Here is a 16513-nt window from a genome sequence, read left to right on the forward strand (position 1 = left end):
AGTATTTTCTGGTGTTTTTTCGAAGGAAGAATTCTTGCGACGGCTTTTTACTTTTCAACATTTCCATACCGCAGCATTCACAGGCTTCAAAAAAAGTATTTCATTCATTTGACAATACGTTATATCATCATATGTTTGAAGCTGAAAGCAATGATTTATGTGTCTTTTTTATGTTTCCATTAGCACTAACGAACAAAAAATAACAGCACTGTTATTTAATTAGCTTAAACAATAATATGCACTAACATCATATGATATTTATAAATAAGGTTTATATTTTACAAAAATATCAAAATTCGCTATAGAAGCCAAATTTTTTTACCACGAAAACATTTTGAATCCCTTCAGAAACAGTATTTATTTGGCTACGTAACAAAATTATAGATCTGTTAATTTATGAATCATAAACTTAAGTATCTAAAAGATTTACACACAAAGAGTAATAAAATTACTGCGGAAATTAAAAGAAACATTTTTCCTCTCAAATGGTTTTTCTGTACCCAAATCACTTGTCAAAAGAGACGATTAAGGAAATTTTATTAAGAGCTCTTCCAAAAGTACTTATTCACTACTTACATTTTATTTTTACCGAAAAAATTGGACCTTTCTAAGCGTCTTTAACGGACTTGTGAGTTTCAGCGTTCGTTCGAAGCTCTTTTATTAAAAAAAACTTCAAGTTGCTGAGAATTTGAATAAAATGCTTGTACGCTTTAAAGAGAAATTTTTGGTCACTAAAAGCCACTTTAACTATAATACTAAGTACGACATAAAAGTGACTTTTTTTCTATGTCTATAGAAATGTAAAAAAAAACTAAAAAATTTGCTGTTTATAAAAAAAATTGTAGGTCAATACTTCATCAGCCTAACCTTTTCCCCAACTATGTTGGGGTCGGTTTTAAAAATTCGTAGGTACATACATTTTACAATGATTGAAACAAAAGTGCACATACCCGACGACAATTATTTTTAATTAACAACCTTTACAGATTCTTCAGCACTTTTCTTCGTAGCTGGAATCCCACTTATTCGCTAATACACGTCTACAAAATTCAAAAACATCACGTTGTAACCATATTTCATGGTTGTCAACATAAAATATTTCAAGTCGTAATATAAATTGCATGGTGGGACGTTATTGCTTGACCCGACACGCCATGGCTTAGCGTACTCACACTGCAAACTTTTAGTCGGCCGATAGTTAGTTTGGGCTCATAAATCAGTATGAAGATGAATGGTAGTACGCACATTACAAAGATCAGGTATTTAGTCGGTATCAGACCGATTGAAAAATTTTAATGGAATCAAGATTTTCTTTAAAAAAGAAATGCCAACTATCGGGTTAACTGTCGGCCGATTCTTAGTCTGTAGTGTACTCTAAGTTTAATTTTGAATAATTACTAGTCTCATGGCTATAAGGCTATGTTCAGTGGATAGAAGTTTTGTCCATTTTGTTGTCTGTTTGTATGGGGTGTTAAGTTTAATTAATTTAAGTAAGCCTTAGTTTCCTGGTTATATTCATGTCCCGAGGGAGCTACTGGATACTCCTAAAGAACAATGTCAGACGTCCATAGTAACTTAGGCTCAATAAAAATATTTCATGGACAGTGAAAATTCTTACAGTTTTTTGTGTAATTTAATGTCAAAAGCTTTTCTATGTTTTCCACTTTTGCATTGAACTTCTCAAAACCAAATTATTCCAAATTATTAATAAAACGAAAAACCTGAACTCGATAAACAAAATAATTATTTATAAAAATTATATTTTTTCGAAAAGTTCTAGATAATAATTAAATATTTTATAAGAAGTTAGTATTTTATATTTAAATTGTTGTAGTAAAGAACTTTGTGTCCGTGAGAATTTAGTTTTAAAAGTTGATTGGGTGGGCCGAAACCTGACATTGTTCTTTCCTTTCTAGTGATAATTTGAAGTGGTCAAAAGCAAAATTCTACCGGCGGGCGGTGTGACACACAAATGTCCACTCTCTCTAGCTGTAACAAATTGCGAACAAATGAACTCAGTCAAAGGTGAAGTCTTCAGTCAGAAAGTCATTAGTAGGAGTTCCAATCAGAATAGTAGGTTTTTCCAAAAATCAAAGTGGTACAGCCACTCAGATTGCCACTCTTTCGAATTTATCTTGGAATATTTTCAATAAATATTAAGTTTAGTATAGTTTAAATTAAAAAAAAAGCGATTAATGTTACCTTCTTCGCCGTATCAGAAGATTCTTCAACCAAACAATAGAAGCTTATAGATAATATAATCTAGGGTAGTTTATTATGCAAGCGTAGTTAGGTAGATACCGCTTTTGTTGCGTGATTGATTGGTTCGGTTAAAGCCTGAAGATATTAAATTATATACATTTATTATGTATGACGGTCTAGCTTTGTGATTAGTTTGCTATATACCTATTATAACTAAGAGTAGGTACGTAGATTGCGGTACTATGTACATTGGCGGTCAGAAATACAGGCCGTTTCTATGAACTTTATTTATCTGCCTTAGGATTCAAACTGCCTCTATTTTCTTGGAGCTTATGAACAGAGATTCGTAGATCACTTCTTTATAAAATTCTTACATGGGCTAGGACGGATCATATGATATGGGATTGCAATGTTGAATAATATACGGGAGAATATTAGGTTTTGATACAATATCCTTAAACTAAATTGCTAAATTGCGAACATACCAAATAAACTGACCCATTTTGTTTGCCACAAGTGTACAGTCCACTATACACTTACTTGCATTAATTGGATGTCTTTGTATTAACAGATGTGTCCATGGATATGCAGTGTCGGCTAACAGATCATTTGAGGCTGTTGTCTACATCTAGACAATAGACTGCTGATTGACTTAGCAGAGTTAAGCTGTGTTGGGTGCTGTCTGTTAATGGATGGGTGACTGTTGGTAGCAGTTTGAAAGTTAATGAAGTTTATAAAATATATTCAATAAATAATAATGTTTAAAAGATAAAGGCTTACACTATCTAGATTAGTAACAACACAAGATATAATGGTAATTTCACTATACAAAAATACCTACCAAAATGTAAGCTATGCAAGGAGCTAAACTCCGTAGAAAACGATGAAATGAATAAATAAAAAACTCAAGCATTTTGTAATATGATTTTTTTATAATCAACTCTAGGTACTGCAAATATATAGGTACTAATGTTTCAACCCTTAACTTAATAAATATTCAAATGAGTACCTACGTTGAAAACTCTTACTATAATTGATGAATTGAATTTCTAAAAGCTCCCAAATTCCCAGCACTAAAGTTTCAGAGCCATATTGGAACTAGACATTCATAATATCTAAGTTAGGCTAGCATAGTGGTCTAGACTTACAGAATAGAAATAGTCTATTGATCGGTCTAAATACAGCATGCCTGAGGCAAAATTCGAAGGTTTTCATAAGTTGTTAAATGTTAGTTATCTTTATATAATGTATATTATGTTTAACAAATACATATAGGGCTTTTCGTTTACGTACCAATACAGCTATTTTATTTATTACAATTATAAAACATACACAATAGTAAATACAATTTTCTCTATAAACTACATACGTAAAACTGAAATGTTCAAATAAAACACATTGTGTTCGTAGTCTTGTGTATTTAAAATTTTCAAATGAAAGGCTATGTTTGAGGACAACATTGATAACATTATAATTCTAAAAAATATACTAACTCCAAGTAATATTACTAAAGCTAATAAGAATCTTCTTACAAAAGTCCAGTTAACCCTAAACGCGATGCTCAATTCATTGACATTAAAATTTAAAAGGTCTGCCACTGTAGCTCGTAGAGTGTGGTGTAATGAAAATATAATTCTAACATTTGGACCCGGCTTCAGAGGTCCAAGTGCCCTCAGGGTCGCCCCGCCCAGTGGGCCATAAATACAAAAATAACACGTTCAAATTGAAAGACATGACCTTTTTCGGTTAGGCGTTCATATTTCATGGACCTTGTTTTATTAGCAATTAAATCATAGTTGCGTAGGTTCCTATATTTTTTTTGTGATTTGTCAATGTATATTTTCGTATATTTTGGGCAATTGTGGTGAATTAAAAATGGTTTCTATGTAAATAAGTATCACCACAGATTACTAAATAGTTATTACGGTATCCTATCCTAGATTTGTTTTATAGGACCGAATAAGTTTTTTGATGGGTAAAAAATATTTTAACATGCCTATAATAATCGAACTAAAACCTCATAAATAAAAAAAAAAATCTTCCACGTGTAAAATACATAGCAACACCGTCTACCATATTACAACTACCAAAGGTAACTCACGTCACACATACATATTTTATGAATACCTGTATCATGGAAGTTATCGATACATAAGTAATGAGTACAACCTATTTATATATTTGTCCTCCAAGCTGAAATAGATTTAGCAAGCTTACGTTAAGCTTAAGAATGATTGATTCTGATTTGTTCTAGTCTTTTGTTTTCGTGACAAAACAAAAGAATGCCTACTTAATGCGGATGGAACACGAATATAAGTTGATTGATTGAAAGAAAAATTGTTATATTTTATTACTAAAGCTTTTGCGGGTTAGGTAAGCCTTTTTCTTTGATTTAAATCTTGATGTTTTTTCTGCGGATTTAGAGGTTGAAGAACTAAAAAATATTTTTAGTACGATTTGTTTTATTATTTGCCTAGCCTTTTCCCTTATAGTTAGTTAGTAGTGTTGCTATGTACCTATGTTATCTATGTTAGGTCCGACTTCCAGTCTAACCCGATGCAGATGATCTCCAGACCCAGAGTCTTGCATTGCGCAACTACAATCTATTTGACCTCTCCATTCCTCAATCCAGTTACCCAGTCAACCTGATACCTCTTGGCAAGACTGGTTGTCAGACTTTCTGGCCTCTGACTATCTGTTCACATAACAGCCGGGACCCACCAGTTTAGCGTGCGTTCCGAAACATAGAAGGACTCGTCATATCAAGGTGGTCACACATCCACGGACCGACCACTCTAAGCATTGCTTAATCTCATGACCTGTCGATCCGTATGGCTCTTACTTAGTCACGAGCTCCCTCAAACGTCTCCAACATATAGGATAAATATATAATGTTCATGTGGGGTAGAAACAGGTAAACTCAGATTATCAAACCTTTGATCCCGGCCTTCATTCGGTTAACTACCAATTATGTCAAAGGATATCGTGTTACACTGTCAGTAAGTGAAAGGTCATAGACTGCTTTACTGTGTTACATAGGGAGAGATATTTGACTGCTCCTTTATATGCGAAACCTACACATACAAGGTTAGGGAAAGGCTTAGCAAATCATGATTAATTATAGGGCCGCTCTCGTGCATCAATCTACTTGCAAAAATTGTCGTTCTCTTGTTTGGGCGCATTTACCTCACGTTTAGCTGAATGAATTTTGATGCGGTTTTTAGCATAGTATTTATCGGACCTAAAATAAGGTTTTAGATGTTTATTATTGATTATTGAAGCCGGTTTTATCTTTTTGTAAAAGTTTTCGCGTAGTGAATATACAACTATCTTTAAATATTCATTCCATATTCAAATCATATTTTTACTATCCATAGTTAAAGCAAAGGCAAGCTAAAATATTCAGCCTAGGTCTCGAGGCAGCCACTCTAGCTCTCAACTCGGGCTTGAAAACAAGAACTCTTTTCAAAAAGAACCTTTTGTTTAAGCACTTAGTTTGAAGAACTTGCCCTTTTTAAATCTGGCTAACATTTATTTGAGGTCAATAGTTTTATAGAACTGGCTGTAGGAAATCTTAGTTTGGATGAAGAGCAAAATACGTGGTTATACTTAACTTGGCTACTTGGCTTTAAATAGATTCAAATTAATATAAAAAACTTATGATTTCATACAAGAACATTTTCCAGAGATTTTGGGTTATGTACCTATTACCATTTAAAGGCAATGTTACTTGCAATTAGTCTAATATTTTCAAGGGTTTCACTATCTCTTAATAAAAAATAACATAATTATAGCGAAAAGAAAAAGATACTCTACCACACAGAAAAAAAACTGACACAAAAGCAGCTCCACTTAACACCGCTTGCACATTTAACCCTCTGTCTATCGATTGTAAATTTTGACAGTGGCCTCACAACCCCGCCCTTGGCCCACTGGCCGACTGCCACGGTATTTAAAACATTGCATTTATAACTCGACGCCTGCAACGGGGGATTATTCGACCCCGGTTGCATTGCAAGGGTTAATGGTAAAGAATAGGTGTTTCGTTTTAAGTGTTATGTAGTAGTTTTTAACGCAAATTTTATGTTTGTAAATTGATGGTTTTTGTGCTATGAATGTTGGACTTAAAGTGTAAAGTTTTTAATGTTTAGGTATATTTGACAAAAATATACGTAATGGTATTTTTCTGTTTTTATGACATTTTTATTTACGCAAAAGAAAATTAAGAAAGGTTATGATGGCGTACGGCCTTTACTTTAAGTAACTACAGACAAACTTTCACATTTTATATTAATCAGACATTGAACTCCAGAATTTGAACATAAAAGTCAAATAAAATATGAGAAAGATAGGGTAGTACTAAACCTAAATCTGAAACCAGAACCTACTTTTATAACTTGGATATTACAAAGGTGTTACAAAGTAATAAAATAAACTTACTGATAAAACTGAAATCGTTATAAAGCTACTTTTTAGAGCTCAGCTGTAAGATAGGTAATTTCCTACCTAAGTGCTTAAGCCAGATAGGGCTGTCAAGAAATTATGAAAAATGTCTCTAAAAAATAAAAAAATCGAGTTGCAATAAAATTGGCATCCAAATAGCGATTCAATATATTACGCATTTTTAGAAGAGAAAAATTACCGGTCAACAGTATCGGTTGTTCATACTGGCCAGCTCGCAAAACCAATTAAATAATGATGAATATTGAGCCAAACTTCTGTGTGTAAAGGTAATTGTGTAACTTAAATAGGTACGTTAACCTCGGGAGCGCTGAGTATGGGTCGAGTTACAGAGTCAGACATAGACAATATGCATTCATGTACATTTACACACATTGGTATGTTTCACATATCGGGTGTGTCGTTCACAATCACATTAAATTCTATCGCATATACTTTATGATATTCTATGGCGAATTGTAAAAAAAATAACCTAATCCATTCAGTGGTTTAGCCACAGGAGTCATTTTTCGTTTTTATAATTTACAACATCATGTGTAAAGCAGAGGTAAAGTTAGGAGTATCGAATGTTTCGATCAGTTGACAGCTGTCAGTTTTCAAGGGAGAATTACAGTTGTTTGTAATGACTGACTTTTATATGGTGTTCTAATTTTCGCACACTTTTATTCTATTTACTTTGTTTGAAAAATTCATTTTTTTATTTTTGCGTATTTTTCTTTTTTCTTTGTGTTAATGGACATATATTAACCAGTATATTAACGCATTTCATTTAATGTGATTATGAACGACACACCCGATATATATGTCTAAGAAACCCGATCTATATCTAATAACTAGTATTGTAAATACAATAACATCAGCCTACTTCAGATGCCAACCCTGGAAGCTTTTCATTTAGGCATTCCCCAAGATTGTAGGCCATTATTACAAGAAATAAAGCTTACTTTATACAATACCTATCTACCTTATACATCTACCGACATTTTCTACATAGCTAGGGGTGGTACTCCCGACCTACTCGTACAAAATAATTCGATTTATATTCGGAATCGATTGAGCAGGATATATGTTTTTCCCAGTGAGTTTTCCGAATGCTCGTTATTATTAAAATGAAAAGCAATTCTGTTGGGTAAATAATGAATGTTTTTTGAGTGGAATTGTTTTTGTATATTGGGTGTTGTACGTATTTATGCTACATGTGTGTATGATTTACAAAATTGTTGCCATTTTCGTAAGTATTTGAAATACATAAACTGATATAATGTCCTTCTCACGCTTGCAATGGCCAGAAAACTGCTCACAAAATAGTTTCGCATTTTTAAGTAGATATTCATAAAAAAACATATCTTTACTGCAAAATTATTGTCATTTTCATCTACAGTACCTACATATTATACAGCTAATATCAGGCACTAATATCAGGCACTAATATCAGGCACTAATATCAGGCACTAGGTATTAGTCGAATTCTTTCAGTGTTAGACAACCCATTTTCTACTAGCGGACTACTTTTACCAGGTTGCGCGGAGTAGTTCTCACGAGGCACGTGTAAATGCAGGCTGAATTCAGGAATAAAATAACCACGAAGAAAAGATAGATAATAACCTGCTCTTAGCAAGAATTTGCTCGCCTAGAGTAACTATTCAGTAATCTGTGGCCTAACCAAGTTCATCAATCCTACCTCAATCCCACATTATTTCACAAATGGCTGCTATCTAAATCACAACTCCTAATTCATTATTTACTAACAAATGTTCCATATATAACCAAATATATAGCTTCAGTACTTCTACCAGAGAAATAGGCATTTTCTTATGTACCTACCATTTGTTTTCCCTTTTGGTCTCAAGGGAGTCTGCAACGTACTGGGTCGAGTTTTCATCTTAATTTCGGAAAACCTAAGGGAAAAGTGTTGTGTACATAAATACAAATATTTGTATACCTTTTCGCACGGTCGGGTGAATGGAGTGAATGTTTTGTTTTGTAATTCATATTGAATTGATGTTTTTGTTGTAAACTTTTTTGTTTTTGGTAGAAATAATAATTGTATTAATTTTGAGGTTTGATAAACATTCAAGGAATGGTGTATTATGAAATAAAATACACTTAAAGGGCTATTGTACAAGATCGTGTCTGTTTACCTTATCATTTACATAAAATTGAATCGTGTTCTGTATGCAACGTGAATTTGTGACAGATGAACATAATAACTTCTATCATATCTAGTATCCTTTACAATTATACTTACAGCTAAAGAGTTTGGCATATTGTCATTATCTCAGGAACTCCTGGTGCAATTTTGAAATATTCATGCATTATACCTATCTGGTTATCTTTTGTTAATTTTTGTAAAAATACTAAGTAGAGCATTTATTGAGAAAGGCTATAGGCTACTTTTTATGAGGGTGCAAGAAGTACTTTTCACGGGACGTTGGACAACGTTACTTTAACATATTACTCTAAAGGTGATAAATGTTAACACATCCCAAACATGGGTATCAAACGAAAACACATGCGCAATCTGCCGGCAGGGGACAAAACCCCATAAAAAGGGTTTCGCTTACATTACATTTGTGTTGACATATGGGACGCTGTGACACGGGGACACAGATAAAGTCACTACAGGGCATTTTAAGACGAAATATTTCGCATTCGGGAAAAAGGTGACATTTTACCCCATATACTATTTTTTTCTATATTATAAACCACTTTTCGGGTTTTTGTCCTTCTTGTTGAAACTACTAGACTACTTCGATCAATGGTAGCCCATTTAGAAGGTAACACTAAAATATTTTTTAAATCTGCAATGCTTACGAATAATCATCATCCTCCGAGGCTTTTTCCCAACTATGTTGAAGTCGGCTTCCGGTCTAACCGGATGTAGCTAAGTACCAGTGCTTTACAATCCTTACGAATAATGCAATCAGGTAAACAAAGAAACAAACTCGTCAGACTATACGAAGTGTGAAGATTCCATCTTAAAATAGTAGCCAGAATATTGTAAGGCTTAACTCGCATTTTGAAGAAATCGATTTTCATTTAAATAAAACTACTTTTACGGATTTTATCGCGTTATATTAATATTATTTAATCCCGACGTTTCGGATCCTTTACAGCATCCATGGTCACGGGCAGACTAAGGTGTTGGTCGTCTTGATATATTAGTTACAAACAGCTACCCTACATTTTGTTGATTATTATTGACAATCCGATTCACGCAAAACGAGCTCACTGTATCCATAGGACGAGCAGTTGTAGGCTTGGATTTTGATTTAATAGTTTCTATGATGGGATTCCAAGCAGGTGGTATGCACCAGCCATCTTCTCTATTGAAATTTGGATGTTTTTTAATTTCAATAGCCTCGCGAATCATCCTAGGTAGGAATCGGTTTTCTCTTGCAAGGACTTGTGGTTTATCAAATCTGATGTAATGCTGGGCCTTGTCTAGTGTGTGTTCACAAACTGCTGACTGTCTGGAACGGCGGTGTTTGACATCGGCGATGTGTTCCAGACAGTCAGCAGTTTGTGAACACACACTAGACAAGGCCCAGCATTACATCAGATTTGATAAACCACAAGTCCTTGCAAGAGAAAACCGATTCCTACCTAGGATGATTCGCGAGGCTATTGAAATTAAAAAACATCCAAATTTCAATAGAGAAGATGGCTGGTGCATACCACCTGCTTGGAATCCCATCATAGAAACTATTAAATCAAAATCCAAGCCTACAACTGCTCGTCCTATGGATACAGTGAGCTCGTTTTGCGTGAATCGGATTGTCAATAATAATCAACAAAATGTAGGGTAGCTGTTTGTAACTAATATATCAAGACGACCAACACCTTAGTCTGCCCGTGACCATGGATGCTGTAAAGGATCCGAAACGTCGGGATTAAATAATATTAATATAACGCGATAAAATCCGTAAAAGTAGTTTTATTTAAATGTCTAATATTCGCGTAAGTGTCAGAAATCAATAAATCGATTTTCAATTGTTTTTGTTAGTTAAAAAAATGTCGCAATATCAATCACCTTGATATCGGTTTAAAATCGAAATTCACTTGTTTTTTAGTTACAATATTGTTTCTATGTCCACGAAAATGCAATTTAAAAGAGAAAAGGCTAGACAAATTATGTCAGCTGTACTGAAGGGATTTGTCCTACTCGTACAGGATAATGCTTTTATTTCACAGCCCATTTAGTTGAACAGAGATAGTTTTATGCTCTAAATAGGTTTTCGCATGAACTAGAAAATACTTTATTTTCCTAAGGCGCTACATTATGTCGATAGAATTTCTTTCTTGTTATGGGACGTTGACTAAGACAGTGAAGTATTGGTATTGAAGTAGTAAAAAAAGTTTAAGCAAGCTTCACACACCTGTATAAAACGTAACCTATAGCCCTCCTCGATAAAAGAAAGATTTTTTCAATCGAAACATTTATTACTGAGATTAACACGGTCAAGCAAACATACAACTCTTCAGCTGTTTTATATTAGTATAAATTACGAATCCAAAGTTATTTTTAACAAACCATTATTTGTAAAACCTTTGTAAAATAAACGGTCCCCGAAAACGTTACACTTGGCGACACAAAAAAAGGGACAACAGCAAAGCTTCCATGGGCTTAAAATTATATTTACACCAAGTTCTTTATGGAGAACATAAAACGCTAATGGAGAATTTTCCATTGTTCCACGAGTTTCATGTTTCTTTCCATCCCGGAAAGGGAAAGTTAATATTATGAAACATGGAAGGACCGTGTTAAAATGTATATTTTATTTTATTAAATGATGTTTTTAACATAAACTCTTACAGTAAGTAACTTTTCTTCAAGAATGACAGTTAAAATAGGACAGATAGAATTTTAAATTACAATTACTATAGAATAGAATAGAAGTTATTACACCGATTTACCTATGGATAATATCTTTTTTTTGAAGATACTAAAGTTTTTTAAAGACATCTGCAGCCTTTGTAATTGTTTTGGTAATATTTTGTGTACAAAGTTTTATTTATTAAAACCTATAAATAACTTTCTTCTCTCTAAACAGACTTATTTCGGTTATTCACAAGGTGTTAGTAAATAAACATTTAAATACCTACAGTGTTCATACCGACATGTACCACGCGGCGTACTAAACCGCTTTGCAGGCGCTTCTCTATGAATATTTTACTGAAACCGGTTGCGAGCTACAAGCGTTTAAACAAAGACGAAAACCTTAGGAATTTGGTGTTTATTTCTGTAGGTAAAACTTACTTTAAAATTGGTACACAGCCTAGAACAGAGACCAGAGTATAGTGCGTAATTTAAAAGAATTGTATCTATCTTAAGCTACAGTTTTTGCTCAATTTTTTTGTACCTGTTTCATTTACTTAAAAATAAATAAAAGACATACTTAGGCATATATTTATTTATAATTTTTTTAAGCAAATCACTCTAAGGTTGGCTACAAGAAGAGAAAATAATGATCAATAATGACTCCTGTTCAAAAAAAAAATACAAGATATAAATTGTTACAAAAGGGCCCTTTTTTTCCGCAACGCACTTTATAACCTATTTTTTTCATGCATTCTATACGAAAAAAAATGGTCAGCCAGAATAAATTTTTGACCACTTCACAGTCCTATGTAGTCACAAATAACATAGTTAGGTTTGGGGTCTGGACCCTGAATACTGAACATGTATTACGTATGCCGATTTCTGTTGACACCTGCCTTTAGATTTCTTTATTTTGCAAACGTACCGAATATAAATTCAGGGTAAAGTTGATAAAGGCGTGTTTTTTTAAAGAGTTCGATTTGATCTGGTATTTGTTTAGATCCTAGAATGCTGGAGACGAATAACAAATAAATGAATTTTATATGTAGACAGATTTACGTGACTGTCGTCTATAATGATGACGTTATAGAAGTTTTTATTCAGTCCAATTTAAATACAATGAATAAGTTCATGTCTAATATTAATTTACTGTATGTACATATTTAGATGTTAAGTTTCTTTAAGCCCCCTAATATAGAAACGTATTATGTCGAAAGTTTGCGAGTATGTATGTTTGTTACTTTTTCTCGCGCTACACATATAATGCTCAAAGTCAAAGTCAAATAATTTATTTCATTTAGGCTTTCACAAGCACTTATGAACGTCAAAAAATTTAAATAAAGTTGATTCTAGTTGCCCATTCCAAAAGTAGCTTCCTATGGAGAAGAACGGGCAAGAAACTCCATGGTTACTCTTTTTAAAAATAATAGGTATTACAGCTTGTATGTATTGATACATACTATAATAACATGCGAAGATCATGTAGAATCACAATAGACAAAGAATATGAGAATAAATAATAAAAAAAAAGATTAAAATGCTACATGGTGTTCACATTTACAAATCAGTTTATATTTTTGTACAAAGTTACAAACAAACAATCAAAAGAATAACACAATCTTACTAGCGGGTGTAATTTTAAATTCGCTAAAATTTGATACTGTCGTCGGCGTCCTATGGAGCAGGACCAGCATGTTTCCAAGCATTTTTATCTTGAATATAATCTTCTAATTTATAATATGCGTTTTTACAAAGTGTGGCTTTTATATGAGCTTTAAACCGCATGTCATTTAGCTCAAAGATTAGAACAACATATTATACCCTACCTTTTATCCTCGTACGGGAAGTAGTCCTTCAGGAATCGAGTAAAACAGATGGCGAAATCCATTACATAATTGATATTGCTCAATCCTCCAATTCAGAAATCTCTAAACTGCCTATCTTTACTTCACAATATCTAACTAACATTTCAGAGCTGTAGCAGAACTAAAGACTCTCAGGCTTCGACTTCCGATTGCCTCGTTACGTCATATCCGGTCCAATCGGCTTTGATCGGTGACCGGAAACCGTTGTGCCCGACAATAATAACGTGATCAGCTGAGCGGTAGGAATAATAGCTTTTGATGGTTTATTATTCGTTTTAAAGGGGAGAATTTAAGGAGTAGTCTTTTGAGAATTAAATGGAGTGAAATCAGTGATTTAGTATTTTATCTTATCCTACATTACAGAGAACTATGTTCAGTAGTATAAAAGTAGCCAATATGATATTTTGATATATGAACCAAGTATAGATTTTATTTTCCTGTCACACAAAATATATAGAGCGCATTTTTAAATAAATACCTATTATAGGTAGATATATCGGAGTTAAATAAAGGGTACAATTTATCTTGGTGTAGGATGTAGTTGACCAAGGCGGGTGAAACAGTTAGTTACTTGAAACAAAGCAACATTATCCCTGATTATCATAGCCTGAAGTCTTCCAAAAAAGGGCGGTGACATCCTTAAACTAACTTGGCAAAAACCTCTAAGAAAATAATGAAAAAAAAAAAACTGAAAAAAAAAAATTCAACCAATAGGCAATTCCACTAAGCGACTGCTATCGACCAGCTGACTACGGAACCTTACAATAAATAGGGTTCCGTTTATTATTCAAAACGCGGCGCAAAACTTTTAACAAGATCCTCGGGTCGGCGCATAAATGTTATTTCTTTGCGGTGACCGGATTTCAACGAGGTTGGGACGAGCTGGCTTTGGGCCGCGGTTTCGGCTGCGTAGACTTACAAAATATCCTATTCAACATCATCGGGCGTTTTTTTTTTATATTCTCCCATTTGCCTGTACATAGGCCTCCTCTTATACATAGAAGGAATGGTCAAAGTAAGAGTCAGACTTTAAAGGTTTTCTCAAGATGTTTTTCGTCACCTTTATTTACACACCTCATTAACCTTTTTTTCACCATTAACCTTTCACCTCATTAAGATGCAGGACTTACGCTTAATGTTGTCTGGCTAAACAATTCGTTTTATGTAAATATCATTTTTTTATATAAGGTTTAAATAAAAGCAGTAAATAGGTACTTTATAAATTAATTGAAATTGAAAAAAAGACGGTTGGCTTGAAAGCTCATTTTGAAATTCTGATTAAAATAAAACATAGCTAAAACGATAGGTAAAGTTTGTTTTATTTATTTTATACTTCATATTAAAGGCAGTTAAATTATCAATTTTGTAAACTAAAATAATAGATACACATCACTTTCAAAGAGATATTATTAATTTTGTTACAAAATGAATAGCTGAAAGTTTTTATCAAAAGCGTTTCGAAGTAAATTAAATTCAAATATAAAATAAAATAACGTCGTATTTTCACTAAAATACGTGAACTGAATAAATATGAAAGGGATTTATTATTGAAATGAAACATATTGTAGAACAATAGATGTTTGTACAAAATAATGAAGACCATATTTATTAAAATATGCATTTCAATATAAATTATTTATTTTTTATTATCATACACAGACCTTTTTTTTTTAATAAAAGCAAGGATTGATGACCAATCATATCATGTCTTTATATCAAGCTTCAATACTTGGCAAAAATGTCAAAGATATGCGTAAGAAAAACGGGCCCTACTTACCTACTTCGTAACTCAAAATTACGAAGGGGTCCTTTTTCGGGACGACATATACCAACATTATGTAAATTTTGAATACTTACTGCCAACTTGAGAAATGTTAACGATGAACATAAATTCATAAAGTTTTCTTTATAAGAGAGTCTGCAAAGTTCTTGTATCTGTAGAAGTTTGTCCTTATCATGAAGTTTGACATAACAACCTCGGTTGCTTGTAATTTCTGTTTTTCTTAGGACTTCTTGAGTTTTACTGGCCTTGAGAGTTGACAGTATAAGTTAGACTTTTGTATTGTAAAATTCATTATTTCAGTCAGTCGTACCAACTACATAATATAATAAAGCTGAAGAGTTCGTGTGTTTGTTTCAACGGGCCGGTTTTAAATATGTAATCTACAGTGTTAGAGTCCATACATACGAGGATAAAGGAATGCATAGTAGGAAGGCTTAGGATATATTCTACTTACATGTAAAGTTGGTATTTATTTACCAAAAAACATATGTAGGTACACATATTTACATAGACAAACACCTTAAACTTATATATTAGGTTACTGTATTTTACTACAGTTATTGGTAACTCTCTATCCTAGTGCGCGATGTAGTCCTCACGTAAAGTTTTTTTTTACAATTGGCCTGAAAAAAAAATGGACGGCAAAAACGGACCCCAATCTGCCCATCTGCGTGCTTAGAGCGTAAAATTTGATAAATTACGGTCTCAAATAATGTAATCTATTGCTTTCAGACAATTTAGTTGTAAAGGCGGAATTAAGTAAGATATTAGGATTTATTGGAGTTTAGCAACGATTTATAGATAGAGTTTATAGAATAAATAGGTAAAGGGAGATATTTATCTGGCTAAGTACCTATATTTTTTCTTTCCTGATGGATGTTTATTTGTTTAATTGTAAAAAGTATTCTTAAAACCCTTCAATATTATTCACCTATCCGACTGTTCTTAATTCTACAACAAACAGCGACCATATAACATAAGAAGGTACACGTCAGATACCATTAGATGTATTTTTCAAAACTCTGACAAAAGCATTGCAAAGTATGACTGATCAGCTCACTTGATTTCAAGATTCCAAGACTGATAGAGACACCTGCATAGGATTTACCAAATAGGCAGATATATTCTCTTACTCCTCTCATAATGGGACCAATCATTCATGGATGGGAAATCATCAAGTTTTTCAACCATAAAAAGCTCTACAAAATTAAATTGAACCAAAATATTATTTCACAATTTATTATGAAAGGTACTCCCAACACATAAAGGACCGCTTTATTAAACATACAAAATCAATTCGCTGATTACTGAGAGAGGCAATCAGCAATTTGCACCTTGTGTTTGTATTTTAACTTCTGTTTGGAGTTTCGTGGTTGTAAT

At 33.1% G+C, this 16513-nt stretch overlaps 1 protein-coding gene across 2 annotated transcripts in view; it reads left to right on the forward strand.

Moving 5' to 3' along the window:
• Window positions 1–16513, forward strand: part of LOC124640733 (IDLSRF-like peptide) — an 84562-nt gene that overhangs the window by 736 nt on the left and 67313 nt on the right. The gene's annotated exons all lie outside the window — the stretch shown is intronic.

This window comes from Helicoverpa zea, chromosome 21 (genome assembly GCF_022581195.2).
Source record: "Helicoverpa zea isolate HzStark_Cry1AcR chromosome 21, ilHelZeax1.1, whole genome shotgun sequence".
NCBI classification, from domain to species: Eukaryota; Metazoa; Arthropoda; class Insecta; order Lepidoptera; family Noctuidae; genus Helicoverpa; species Helicoverpa zea.